Source organism: Microtus ochrogaster, chromosome X (genome assembly GCF_000317375.1).
Source record: "Microtus ochrogaster isolate Prairie Vole_2 chromosome X, MicOch1.0, whole genome shotgun sequence".
In the NCBI taxonomy this organism is placed as follows: Eukaryota; Metazoa; Chordata; class Mammalia; order Rodentia; family Cricetidae; genus Microtus; species Microtus ochrogaster.
In genome coordinates this window covers 4,532,719-4,547,722 of record NC_022026.1, presented here as the reverse complement: position 1 = coordinate 4,547,722, position 15,004 = coordinate 4,532,719, and the positions used below count along the sequence as shown (strand labels likewise).

General features: G+C 34.3%; 1 pseudogene; it reads right to left on the bottom strand.

The window, feature by feature from the left end:
- Window positions 1-8,629: 8,629 nt before the first annotated feature.
- LOC101991566 lies at window positions 8,630-9,510 on the bottom strand (annotated as a pseudogene).
- Between the last annotated feature and the right edge of the window lie 5,494 nt (window positions 9,511-15,004).

Below are 15,004 nucleotides of genomic sequence, written 5' to 3'. Positions count from 1 at the left end.
GTAAAAGGTCACACAGAAAAGCAATGTGTCATTTAGTTAGGAGATGGGAAAGAACAAATAATTTACAGTCAAAGGAGTTTCTGTCCATTTTCTCTGTAAATTACAATATGCTACTTGATGTGTGTGGTGAATTTCCAGCACTTGATTTAGATTTCCATGAAGTCCTTACTTTTTTACAGAAAAAAAGTTCAGCATTCTTTTGTAGTGTGATTTTTAATTGGTCTTAATAATAAAAACCAACAGTCAGATATTTGTGCATAAAAGCTAAAAGATCAGAGAACCATTACAGCCAGTCACTATTTCTTACCTCTATGAAATCCTCAGACTGACTGTGGTATCCTGTCTCTATAAGCCCTTAGACTGAATTTTATCTCTACAAAAGCTCAGTCTAAACCCTGAGCTCTTGTCTACTGCCTTATATTCCTCTCTCTGCCCAGTAATTGATAAGAAGCCTGAGCTATAGACCAACCAGTTTATAATTAATGTAGACCTCTGTATATTTCTTTGGGACTAAATGACTGTGGGACCTGGTGGAACAGAAACCTCTGTCAACATTCTTCTCTCTGCAGTAATATTCCTATAGGAGACTCGTTAGATGCTAAAATAACCAAAATTCAATCAAGCTTTGGATCCAAATAATCCACATGTACATCCTGTAATTTCTTTTCCAACAAATGAATTTCTCTCTTCAGGTTCAGCTGATAATTCTTTTAGTCTGTTTAAGTACTTGTCACCCCCTAAGGCTTTGAACAAATTACTCAGTTCATCATTTTTTTTACCTCAATAGTGGGCTGTAGATAGCAAGGGTCTCCTAGCAATCTTTGAAATTTATTAAGAGTCTGTAATCTATCTCTTCTAATTTGTACCTTTTGTGGCCTAATATTTTGTATAACTATTTTATATTCTAAATAATTAAGAGAATCTCCTATTTGTATTTTTTCAGGAGCAATTTGTGATCCCCAACAAGGCAAAATTTTCTTTCCTTCTTTAAACATTCTTTCTGAAGTATCTACATTTGAATCAGCTAGTAAGATGTAATTCAAGTAATGGTAAATTATAGCTCAAGGAAATTGCTTAAGGTTAATTTCCAACAGGTAAACCACAAAATATTGGCACAGGGTGGGGCTATTTAACATTCCCTGTGGAAGAATTTATCATTGATATCTCTTAACAGACTGAGAATTATCATAAATAGGCAACATGAAGGTTAATATTTCTCTATATTTTTTCTTATAAACGTATAGTGAATAAACTATTTTTTAAATCAATAATGAGAAGAGGCTATTCTTTAGGTGATAGAGAAGGTAAAGGAATGCTAGATTCTAGAGAGCTCACTCTTAGAGCTGTCACCATTCTCCATTTTCCAGATATCCTTTAACAACAAATAAAGGAGAATTCCATGGGCTGATTGATAGTCTATATACTGAACATCTAGTTGATTCTGTCTCGGCTGTTTTAAAGCCTGCAGTTTCTCTGTTGTTTAGGGTCATTGTTCAACCCATACAGGTTTGTTTGTCAAACATTTTAAAGGTAGGTATGTTGGTGACTTTGAAAGATCAGCAACCATTGTCCTCTATTCTTGTAAAACCTGAATGTTTGGTGTTTGTTCTTTATAATACTTTCTAATATTTCTCCTAGTAACATACATAAATTTATGATTTGTTTCTAAGATTTGGAGAATGTTAATCTGAATATTACCTTGTTTAACAAAACAAGTCATTAAAAATTCATTGTTGTTTCCCCAAGTTCCCCCCATCTTCCCCTTCTCACTTTTCTCTCCCCATCTCCCCTTACCCCCAACCCACCCTACCCCCAAGATCCCGCTTTCCTCCCCGGCAATTTTGTCTACTTCCCATAGGCAAGAGGATAACTATATGTTTTTCCTTGGGTTCACCTTCTTATTTAGCTTCTTTAGGTTCACCAATTGTAGACTCCTTGACCCTAATTTATGGCTAGAAACCAATTATGAGTGAGTACATCCCATGTTCATCTTTTTGGGTCTGGGTTACCTCACTCAGGATAGTGTTTTCAATTTCCATCCATTTGCATGCAAAATTCGAGAAGTCATTGTTTTTTACCGCAGCGTAGTACTCTAATGTATATATATTCCACACTTTCTTCATCCATTCTTCCATTGAAGGACATCTAGGTTGTTTCCAGGATCTGGCTATTACAAATAGTACTGCTATGAACATAGTTGAACAAATGCTTTTGTCATATGATCGGGCATCTCTTGGGTATATTCCCAAGAGTGGTATTGCTGGGTCCAGGGGTAGGTTGATCCCAAATTTTCTGAGAAACCGAAACACTGATTTCCAAAGTGGTTGTGTGAGGAACAGAAGGAGGGAGAACATGAGCAAGGAAGTCAGGACCACGAGGGGTACACCCGCCCACTGAGACAGTGGGGTTGATCTATTGGGAGCTCACCAAGGCCAGCTGGACTATGACTGAAAAAGCATGGGATAAAATAGGACTCTCTGAACATGGCGAACAATGAGGGATGATGAGAAGCCAAGGACAACGGCACGGGCTTTTGATCCTACTTCATGTTCTGGCTTTGTGGGAGCCTAGCCAGTTTGGATGTTCACCTTCCTAGACATGGACGGAGGGGGGAGGACCTTGGACTTTCCACAGGGCAGGGAACTGCTGACTGCTCTTTGGACTGGAGAGGGAGGGGGGAGAGGAGTGGGGGGAGGAAAATGGGAGGCTGGGAGGAGGGAGAAACTGTTTTTTTTTTCCTTTTCTCAATAAAAAAATTCATTGTTGGCTTTAATTTTCCTCTCTGTCCTTCTGGCTCTATACATTCAACTATATTTTACTTGAGACAAAGTTCTAATTCCTATAAACTGTGAATTTATCTCCTTTTTCTTTCCTGAAAAAAATCCACTAAGGAATCTATGAATTCTGAGACTGAATGACATGAGCCCTAGTCTCCTCATACTTTATATTCCTCTCTCTACCCAGCCATATCAGTTCCCATCTCTACCTCCTTAGTGCCGGGCTTAAAGGTGTGAGCCACCACCACTTGGCTCTATTTTTATTATAGACTGATTAAATCTCGTGTAGCTCAGGGTGACCTTGAAGTCACAGTGATTCATTTAAATCAGTCTCAGTGCTGGGATTAAAGGCCACCACTGCCTGTCTTCTATGGCTAACTAGTGTGACTAACTTCACACTCTGATCTTCAGGGAAGCTTTATTTGTTAAAGCACAAACAAAATATCACCACAGTCTTCCCTTTGACCTTATCTATTATTGTGTGTACCTTCAATAAAGTACTTATTGCATCCTTGTGATTTTCTGTCATCCATACCAGCATCAACTTTAAGGTCATTGATGGCAAAATAATGTTTAAAATCACATATCACTTATCTGACCATAGATAATGAAGCATCAGCATGTATGTAATCAATACTGCATATTTCAATAGTGAGACTGATTCAGTTGAAATGTTTAAAATAGAAAATAAAAATGGCAGATTAAACTGAACTACAACTTATGTTACATTATTCTCTTTAATTTGGACTTGTCTATTATGCTTTCTTCTAATGGAATATGATGTCCTGACATCTAAACACATTCTTTGGTGGATTTTTAAAACTCCAAACAATTCTTTAAGTCTAACTATATGACTACTAAGAATTTGAAACCGCATAATAAGGCCTAGATTTGCCCAGCCTTCAAGCCAACCCTGCCAAGAAATAAGGCCTGAATGAAACTATCCTTTACTCTCTATGTTAGTCCAGGTGTTAATTGAATAGGAAAACATGAATTCATGAAGTAAAAGAATTATTAAGTAAAATGTTCCCTGTATTCATGAAATAATTTTCATTATGTCAAGTAAAGTGGCTATTATGTTATAATTGAGTTTTAAAATAGTTTAATTGGTAATACCTTAAAATTAAGTTTCAAATCATATAATATTCTAACATCATATGAAAAATTAAATAAGCAAAAAAGAACAATATATATATATAAACAATAAAACAACCTATTTATTGTATAAACCTTGGAATTTAATCTTTTTCATATTTATCTCATCACATGGGTTATGTATTAGACCAATCCATTGTTAATCTATCAAAAATCTATTTAGATCTTTTTCAAAGTAAGGTAGCAGCAATATCACTTATGCATAAAACATTTTAGCATAGATATCTTTAATTAGAGTTGACTATGATTACACTCAAATTTTTCTTTATAGTAAAAATTTGCATTCAGTAAACTATTCAAATTTTAAGTGACCTTTTCCTGTGCTTTGACTGACTAATATACTCTTATAATCCAAAACTACATGAAAGTATATAGCATTAGTTTGATTCCAGAAAGCCTCTTCATTGCACTTCTAGAACAATAGCTGTATCTAGCAAATCAAGAAGGCATTTCTTTCTGATTTTTCTTTTGCTATATTTTGACCTCAGCTAGAGTTTTATATAAAATTGTTATAAATTCTTTGTTATTTTACTATCTTTTCAGTCAGATGGATGTTTATTAAAGTAGATAAACAATTTTACATTTGTAATAATAATTTGTGAAGCATCCAGTTATATTACATCCTTGCCAATATTTGCAAATATCAGTTTTAATAACTGCAGTTCTTTTGGATGTAATAGGAAATGATGGAGAAGGTGTTTTATTTTTAGCGGGCTTAATGGCCATTTATTTTACTTGATGTTAAAATCTGCTCAAGTTTTTTGTACTGTGTAATCATCTTTTATTATTGATTGATAAGGCTCTTTAGATATCTAGGGTATGTTTTTAGTCTGGTTGTACATTGAAATTATTTTTCATTTTCTGTTTATCCAGCCATTTATTTTTTGTTTGAATAAGTGGAAGTTTTCTGTCATCAGTATTGCTTTATGCTTCATGTGTAAAATCCCCACTCAACCTCAATCAATAAAATTATTTATGCATATTTCCTTTATATGTTTCAGAGATTTTATGTATTATTTTGTTAATATGAATTAGCACAAACTATTTTCAGACATGATACAAAATAGTTGTTAAGGATTATTCTTCCAGCTCTTCCATTTTCATTCATTGAGAAAATTATTTTTGCCATTAGCTTTGATGACTTTTTCAAAAGTCAACTAATCATTTAAAACTACCAAGACAGTCTACTTTGATTTCTCAATTGGTTTTATTATCCTAAACCATTACCATATTTTCTTAATTCCAATGGTTTTGCAGTAAATCTTAAAAACCTGCAGTAGAAATCCTCAAAATAAATTTTTCTGTTACAATATTCCTTTAGATATCTTGGATCATTTTCCTTTCCACATACAAATTTTGTTGTTGTTTTTCTCAAGGCAGGATTACTCAGTAGCTTTGGAGCTGAAAACTAGTTCCTGTAGTCCAGGCTAGCCTCAAACCAACAGAGATGTTCCTGCCTCTGCCTTCCAAGTGCTGAAATTAAAGGTATGTGCCACCACCTCCTTCCTTCCACATACATTCTTAAGTCTATAGTGGAAGTATACAGTAGTCCATTTGTGTATATGTGTGTGCATGTGGATACATACACACACAGACACACACTGCACACTACTCCTTGGAAAAATTTGCATACTAAAGACACATAGTATAGCCCATGTAAATAGTAGACCCTATATTTTTTAATAAAAGAAACTTCCAGTTTCTTCACAAAATTATTTGAAATTAAGGTTGAATACTTTTACATGTAATTTGTTGCATTCATTTATTATATATGGTTGTTATTGCTCCATTCTGAATGAAATTGGATTTTTAAAATAATTTTTAAAGTTCCCATTGGAGAAGACTTTAACTTCTTCATCTTGGTTTCATCCTAATTTACTATTGTTATTTTTTAAGGCTATTGTGAAAAGAATTGCTCTTCTGATTTTTTTCTTGGTATTCATTATTGGTTTATAAATGCTCATTATACATCTTAGAGAATTTGACTCACATTAAAGGACTATTTGGCTCTGTTCTTTAAAAATATTTTATTTATTCTTTGATGTATATATTCTATTTTATCATATTTATCATACACTACTTCTCTGTAGTGTTCCTACCCTGTTGTACTCCTAATTCCATGTCTTATTTTTTATGGTTATTAATAATTCTTGGGGTCCAAATAATGCTGCCTATATGATGTAAGGGTAATCTACTAGGAAATAAGCATCAAACAGGCAATTTTTCCCTCTTTAGCTATTTTCATTCTAATAACATGTTTTCTTCAGGTAGAGGCAGAGTTTCAGCATCCCCTCCCCATCCATACTTGAATTTGTACAGGCTTGATCTTGTGCAGGTCTTGTGCAAATGAACATAATGACTGTGAGTTGACATGGACAATAGCACTGCTATGCTACCTATATTCTTACCCCTAACTCTATTACATGTTTCTTCAGATCATTATAGTTTCACAGTTTCTTCTTAGTTTTATGAAGCTCATTTTGCATCGCTGATAGATTGCCTTAGGCAAAAAGCTGTAATCTATGGAATCCAGCCATAATCTTTTTATTTAAATGTAATTTCCATAAAACAATTGCTTGCTTCTCCTTACTCTGTACTCCCCCATTTCCTCAGATTTGTGGGCCCTCTGGATATTGTTAAGCTAAGAAGTAGTTTTATATTATCAGTCAGAGAACATTTAAATTAAGTAATTTTTTGATCTATAAATAAGACAAGTACTTTATTGACTATTGTGCAACTGTAACATTATTTCTGAATTTGGATGGAATAAATTATATAAAAATAAATAGATACACGTACTTTAAGAAAAGTCTAATTCTGCCATTTTCTCTATTTTGTTGTGACTTTTATAGAAAGTGAAATTATTAGTAATATTTAAATCTTGTCTATATTTTTGGTTAGTGAAAGTCTTTTTCCACTAAAAGCGAGTTTAAATCAACAAGTAATTCCAATCTTAAGTGTAAAATTAAATATTGTTAAACATGTCTTTTGCACTATAGATGAAGCATTTAAGCTGAAATCCTCAAAGCACATTTACTTAAAGTAAGTACTAACCCCATGTGGTCTGACATTTTTTGACATTTTTATGTGTTGTCAGATAAGGTTATAAGAAACAAAGTTGTTTTTCTAAGCACAGTATTTTGACAATGTTCATATTTCAAATCTAATATCATGGTATTCACAGTATGATTCTTAAAATAAGCTCACTTACACTCTAAATTATACATTTCTAGCACACTGTAAACAGGATGTGTTGTTTACAGCTGTTTAGATCCACTAAATATCTGTAGATTTGCTTCCTCAGCTAGGGCAGGAACTTGCTGGCTATAACTCCCTGCCTTGTTCAATAACTTCCAGTAATTATCAGGTATAAGATGCAATAAATTCATGTAATAGACTGCCCCTTTGCTATAATATACAATCAGAGGCAATCAATGCTTCTTACAATAAGGAGAAGAATTACAACAGTGTTTTATTTTATGGCTTTGGTGATACAGCTTTGCAAACCACCAGAGGGAGTAGAGTTAAACTTCAGTGGTCAAATTCCAATGCCATAAAACATAGCCCCAGGCTGACAATTTACGAAGTAGCGGCACAACAAGAGGCTGTGTACTTCTCAGCAGACTATTTTATTTGTTCATGCATCTAGCTAGTCAAAGACCTCTGTGTATTGCTGATTTTTCTGTTCATATGCCTAGAATAATGAAAATCTCTTTGAATACAATAAATAATAATCAATTATAGTCTTTGACCATATCACTAAAAGAAAAAAAGTTAGACATAACTGATAACGAAGAGTCCAGTATTACAGTAACCCACAATGACTTGCTCATTATGCAGTTATATTTGTTACAGTTTAAGAAATATAATTTTATTGTGGTTTAAATCAAACGGTACTTTGAGCCTTGCCTAGTTATGCTTAAAGTATAATTACACGCTACATATCTTAGTAAGTAAATGAAAGGATTTTCTTGGTTATTTGTTATAAATTTCTCCTATGCCCATAGTTAAGTGAAGGCCAGGCCTCTAAAGTGTTTCAACTATAATGCACATTGAATATAAAACAGTCCATTAATTGGGATAATAGGTCCCAGCATGTAATTGCATTTCTTAGGTGCTGTGGATAGCAACTGAGCGAAGGGGTATTTATTCAAGGTTGTTAGTCACCCATGGATAACTTTATTTGTCCACTGATGCTTAAATAAATGCATCATCCATCAGTAAGAATAGTTATGAAGAAGTTTAAAACAAAAATCATTATTGCTTCTCAAATTATGAAAAGAAACAGTATATAAAAGTTACTGAAGAATGTCACAATAAAATCTTTCCAATGTATCAGGTTAACTTTTTCAGGATAGTGTACAGTAAAATATTGTGGATACTGAAGAATAAATATGAATCAAATTTGATGGTATTTTTCTTGACATTCTACCTCTCAAATATATGTAAGACACAAAATAAATATCATCAGGCCATTTTGTGTCCTGTGAGTCTGCGTAGTTTTGCAAGAAAAACATGAGTTTATCAACAATCTGTGAAAAATGCCATAAACCTCTATAATCTCTCAAATATTTTGGAGAATATTTAACTCACAATTGTAAATGTTCTTTTAGATTTTCCTTTAGTACTTGGTTATATATTTAAAGGAGTTAAAAACATATGATTTATTTTATTATGTAGAGTCCTCAACACCTTGTTTAAGAACAGTCAAGAGGTCTCTTGGTTATAGAATAATCCACACGAATTCTTCTACCATCCAGCTCCATTCCATTTGCTTTTTCCATAGCCTCCTTAGAGTCATCTATCCTCTCAAAATACACAAAAGCAAATCCACATGACCTGCCAGTTCGCTGATCATAAACTACATTGACACCACTCTGAAGGCGTAAATCACAAACAATCCACACCAGTTTGGAATTATGATTAATAGGGTGGTATTTATTTAAAGGGAAAAAAACTTACGGATCACCGCCAGACAACAGCCCTCTGAGCAACCAGGAAGGGAGTCTAGTCGCTGGCGGAGCAGGAAGTGAAGAGAGAGAGGAGAGGGAAGTGGCTGCTTTTTTAAAGGGAGAGAGACCACGCCCCAATGGGCTGGTATCTCAGCAGCTATAGGCTGGAGGAGCGGAAGAACCTCCCGCAACACCACTCAATGGTCCATATCGAGAAAATACTTCACAAAGATCTCTTTCTGTTGTGTACAAACTGAGGCCAAACACTCCCAGGCAACTTTTGGGATCTGGATTCGCCCTGCTGCCTGTATGTCTTCTGTGATTAGACATTGGAGAATGACTCCGGCTTCTTTTTCGACGATACTCTGGAGTATAGGATCTACTTCGACATTGTCTCCTATGAGAGTGGGACCTCGAGGACTGTAGCTTCTATGAGAATGTCTCCTTGACCTTGACCTGGATTTTGATCTTGATTGAGAATGGGATTCAGAACGTTTGGAAACCCGTGATGGACTACGAGTTCCTGACCTGCTCTCTGATTTTACGTGAGCAGGAGTTCCCGTTGGAGATTTTGACTGAAAGCAAGACTCTCTGTCCTCAAAGTTGTTCTCCTCTACATCATTCATGTCGGCCAAAAGCTCATACACCTACACCAGGTATTTACATGGGCAGACCACCTCATAGTGGTGGTGAAGGTGGTGGAGGAGGAGGAGGAGGTGGCCGAAGCAGCGGCAGTGGTAGACGACGAGATTCTTACTATGATAGAGGATATGATTGATCGAGGCTATGACAGATACAAAGATTACGATTACCAGTACAGAAGAAGGTCGACTTCTCCTTATTACAGTCGGTATAGATCACGGTCAAGATCTCGTTCCTATAGCCCAAGACGCTATTGATATTGATAATGGAGTGGTTGTGGCTAAGGACTCCTTTTCCCTTCTTTTTTTGATTCTGGATTTCCAAGCTTCTAATGCTTCCCAGTCCTCAAAACAAAACCCTGGTTATTTAATCTGTGGCCAACTGTGTTTCCGTTTTACATCCTTTGTTACTCTCTTAATGGTGTAATTGTCATTTAAGTTGGTCAACATCTAAGTAAAAAAGGAGCCCAGTGGGGGAAAAAAAGAACAATCAAGAGGGAAGAGGGAAGCAAGATATATGTGAAAACATATCCATGAGAGGAAGCCAAGATTATCCTCTTCCTGAGACATCATTAGCAAGACTAAAGTAAGGTTCTGAAATTTCAATTCTATTGACTACAATTGCCATGAGGCTCTGTGATATGAAAAACTACTCACCAATCCCCTCCACATGGATTATTATTTCTTTGTTTTATTTTTCTCCATATCATTCCCCAAACGTTTTGTTTCTTGAGTAACATATGTATTTTCTATATTCTTTTTTATAACACATACAGTAAAAAAATGATTTTGAGTAGCTGACTGAGTGATTTAATAGATATTCCTCTTTTTTGATGTTAAGTATGCATTCCTAGAGATGGGGGAAAAGTTATATTGAAGGAGGAGGCTTTTAAAAAAAACTAAGTGAAATTCAAGCGCTCCCTTCTATTGATAACCTTTTTATCACCAGGAAATGTTCTCAGCTCCTACCCATATAAAGAGTTTTTGTTTTTGCTTTGGGTATGGATAGAATCATGTCTATAATAATGGAATTGTATTATATAAAGCATTATGATGCTTTTACCTTCCCTGGTGGTCTTGTTAGAAAATAATGATTTGTATTTTGTAGATATTCTTTCATTTTGCTTTTATGTTCAATCCTTTATCTAGGTTTTGCTATATATAATATAGCCAAATAAAGACCAATTAGCCCTAAAATTTCAAAGTTTGAGTTGACATAGGAGCTGACGGAGTTATAAAGTTAATTTTATACTCTTCCAACAGGACATCAAAAAGAGTATGAATAAAGAGCTCTACTTGATAGAAAAATCTGTTTATGTTTTATCAAGATGTCAGAACAGTAGTTAATTAACTAACATTGTAAGCATTCTTATTTTCTTTACAAATATGAAAGCAATATGTCAATATACTAATTACTTCATAACTGAAAGCTTTCAGGTATAATTTATTTTAGAAAGGAAACCTTGCTTGTTTTCTATGTTTTAATGAGAGTAATTTTCTAATTGCAAAGTGTATACATTCCTTATTATAGCACTAGCTGGGAAGATAAACAAAATCATATAAAAAACTACTAATTTTGAAGTTATACTTAATTGATAACCTCACATATTATCTTTGTAAAATAATGCTTCTTTACTTTTTCCATAGCATGTCAGGAAGAAATGGCATTATGTTTATGATATGATACTTTTCTAACCTAAAGATTAGAGCTTTTACTTTTCAGGAAAACAAATTCACATATATTGTTTTTTTTTATAATAAGATTTGGTTTAGTAAATAAAACAAAAATAAAAGAAATAGACTAAAAATAGCCACATAAAGGAATGAAAATACAAAGAAAATATGGATACTGTATGTTTTTGTTGTCTTTGAATTGTTTTACTGCTGAAGAAGAAACAACAGCTGCTAAAAGACATTTATAAATGCTGCTGGGTTAATCCAATCTATATATTTTGAAAATGTGTTGACTTCAATATTTAAGTCAAAAAATATGTTACTTTGGAGAAGAGGTTTTGCTTTTATTTCTATAGGAAATGAGAGCCTGTGGATTTATTCTTGTTTAAGAAAAATAAGGTATGACCAAGGAAGATCCACTGAAAAATTTCCATTGGGGAAAAATGATCCAGAAGATCCAATGTTTTTTAGTACATTTTTTGCAGCTTCTTCTGAGTTCTACATCTAGAACAGTTTCAATACTGCTGGTTGAGATAATACAGCCTCACAGAATACTCCAGTCAGGACTTGACCATGATCCTAAATATTCTTTGGGTTACCATTAGATTGCCAGCATCCCCAGTCAGCTGAAAGTAGTATAGAAAACTATGTCCACATTCCCAAAACTTGAATTATAGATGTTTGTTCTGTTTAGAGTGTTGGTTACAAGTGTCTATAGATAATTGTCAGGAAAAAAGCTAAACAAAAGAGATTAGATTCAGTGTTTCTGTTTTGAAAAGAAGAGGGGAAATGCTGTGGGATAATATTCTTGTACATTGTAAAGTTTTGTTATTTATATTGGTTTAATAAAATGCTGATTGACAACTAGCCACACAGGACACATAGGTGGGGCAACTAGACTAGAGGAATTCTGGGAAGAGGAAAGGCAGAGAGTCAGTCATAATCTAGACATAGAGGAAGCAAGATGAGAATGCTGCACTGAGAAAAAGTACCAAGTCATGTGGCTAAACATAGATATAAATGATGGATTTGTTTAAATTGTACAAGCTAGTTAATAATAAGCCTGAGCTATTAGGTCAAAGAGTTTATAATTAATATAAGCCTTGGTGTGTTTCTTTGGGTTGGAATGGCTGCAGTACTGGGTGGGACAGGAACACTGTCTATATATAAGCTACTAAACGAGTGGCAGAATTGATTTTTTAAAATTGTGAAATTTTGATATATCTTGTATTACTTTCCCATGCAGCAAAAAATGCGTCCTTCTCCTTTCAAAATATCTAAAGACTTTCAAAATCTCCTTTCAAAATCTATAAAGACTTTCAATTTGAAATCATAATTGGTACATGTTTAGATTCTCAATCAAATAGGTATAAACATCTCACTTTTATAGATGGATTCACTAGCATTTAATAATGCTTCATTATTAGATATTGCTTACTGTTCAATACATGAACAAGCACGGATATTATATATGGCCTCCCTAGTGCTAGGATTAATCACCTGTGATCCCAAATCCTAGGATCACCTTTGTGTGAGCTCTATTTCCTTTTTAAACTGGATTAATCTCATGTAGCCCAGGGTGGCCTTGAACTAACAGAGCTCAGTCTGCCTCTGTCTCCTGAGTTGTGGGATTAAATGTGTGTGCTACCTCTAGTGGCAACTCTAGTGGCTGGTTGCACTGCTTCCCTGATATCTCATTTTCACCCCCAGATAACTGATTGCAGGCTTCTATTATTAAGACCAATTAAAATTTGTGCTACATAAGAATGTATAAATGGTAGGCTTCTTGTTTGAGTTTTCAATCCAATCCAAAGCTAACCTGAAAATACAAAGAACACTTTCTTCCCTATCTTCCTTCTACTTTCTTCATTTCCTCTCTCTCTCTCTCCTCTCTCTCTCTCTCTCTCTCTCTCTCTCTCTCTCTCTCTCTCTCTCTCTCTCTCGCTCTCTCTCTTCCTGCCTTACTTACTTACTTCTGTTTTATTCTACATGTATTCAAATAAATCTTTGTAAAATTCCAAGTTTACCACATCCTAACAAAAGAGAATTCAGAGACAGGATAAGAAGCCATCTTTAAAAATGGTAAGGAAAGTCACTAAAAAATGACCTCACTCCACAGCAACCATCAACAGTAAATCCAGAAAGGGTGAAGAGTATGATTTTCAAAGTGAGAACATTGCAGAACTGTCCAGTTTTAAGTAAATATAATAAAGCATGTGAATAAACAAATACATTTGGTTTATGTTTAGGAAAAAAGCAATTTAATAGAAACTATCTCTAAGGAAGCACAGAATTTGAACTCACTGAAGATAAACTTTAAATCAGCTAAGTTAAATATCCTCAGTAAGTCAAAGGAAACCATGGGCAAAGACAAACAAGATCTAGGGAATGATCTCTCACCAAAGGATATATTTTAATGTCAAAACTTTTCCAAAGCAATAAAGAGAAATTTGAGAGCTGAAGTGTGTAACAAAGACATTCTACTTAGAAGATCTCTAAAGAACAAATTCAGCAGATGAAATAACTGACTGATATGAAAAAAGATTAATTAAGATTATATAGTTCAAAAAGGAGAAAATATACAAAATGTAGGAAAATTAATATAAGAGGAAACTTAGGGTATACCATCAAGGATATTTGTAGGTGTTCCACCAGCAAAATGGTGGAACAGCCCCACTTTAAGTCTTCTAATTTCACAGATTAAAGTGATTTGTAGGGACATTGCATTTAGATAAAAGGTAAAGAAATATAAATGGAAGCCTGGCGGTGGTGGCACATGCCTTTAATCCCAGCATTCGGGAGGCAGAGGCAGGTGGATCTCTGTGGGTTCGAGGCCAGCCTGGTCTAGAAGAGCTAGTTCCAGGACAGGAACAACAACAACAACAACAACAACAACAACAACAACAAAGCTATGGAGAAACCCTATCTCGAAAATCAAAAAAAAAAAAAGAAAAGAAAAAAGAAAAAAAGAAATATAAATGGAAAACTAATCTGTTGTGTTTGTGGGAGTCAAATTTAGAAATAATATTTCCCAAAAGATTATGTTTTGACTTGATTACTTAAAAAAAAAAGTATCTACCAAGAGGACAATGAGGAGTCACGCATGCTAGTGCCTCTTCATAAAGTATGGTCTATATGTCAAAAATGTTGTTGAATTGGGTTCCAAAATGCTATAGTATTAGGAGTCGACCTCTTTCATCCTGATCTCAAATCATTATTGCATAAAAAAAGGACCAAGGAGGATTTATCTTAGTCTTTTGGGTATGATTTCTAGTGTGCATTCCATAGAATATTCTAACAGAGTTAGTTCTGTTTAGAGCCTTAGAATTATCCCACTCATACATATAACTCATGCTTTTATAACATGAGTTATATGTATGAATGACAAATACAGACAAATTCAAACAACTAAGACTAGAATAAATACCCACCTTGAATGCACAAATACTGATACTTATCCACAGGATGAATAATAATCAAGGGATTATGACAGTATCAAGCACAGATAATATTATGGGGGTAATTTTACATGAAGAAATTGCTAATTCAAAATAGTTATTTTATGAAAGGTAAGCACAGACTTCAAAGAAATACAGAGAAGCAATTTACAATTTATCAGAGAAATTTATCAGATTGATATAATACCTTGAAAATCATGTATCACTTTTTTAAAAATATAAATGCCCTATTCCCAGCATCCATCTCAGGCAGCTCCTAACTATCTGTGATTCCAGTTACAAGATCTCTGTGGACATTTGTTCACATACACACACACACACACACACACACACACACACACACACAC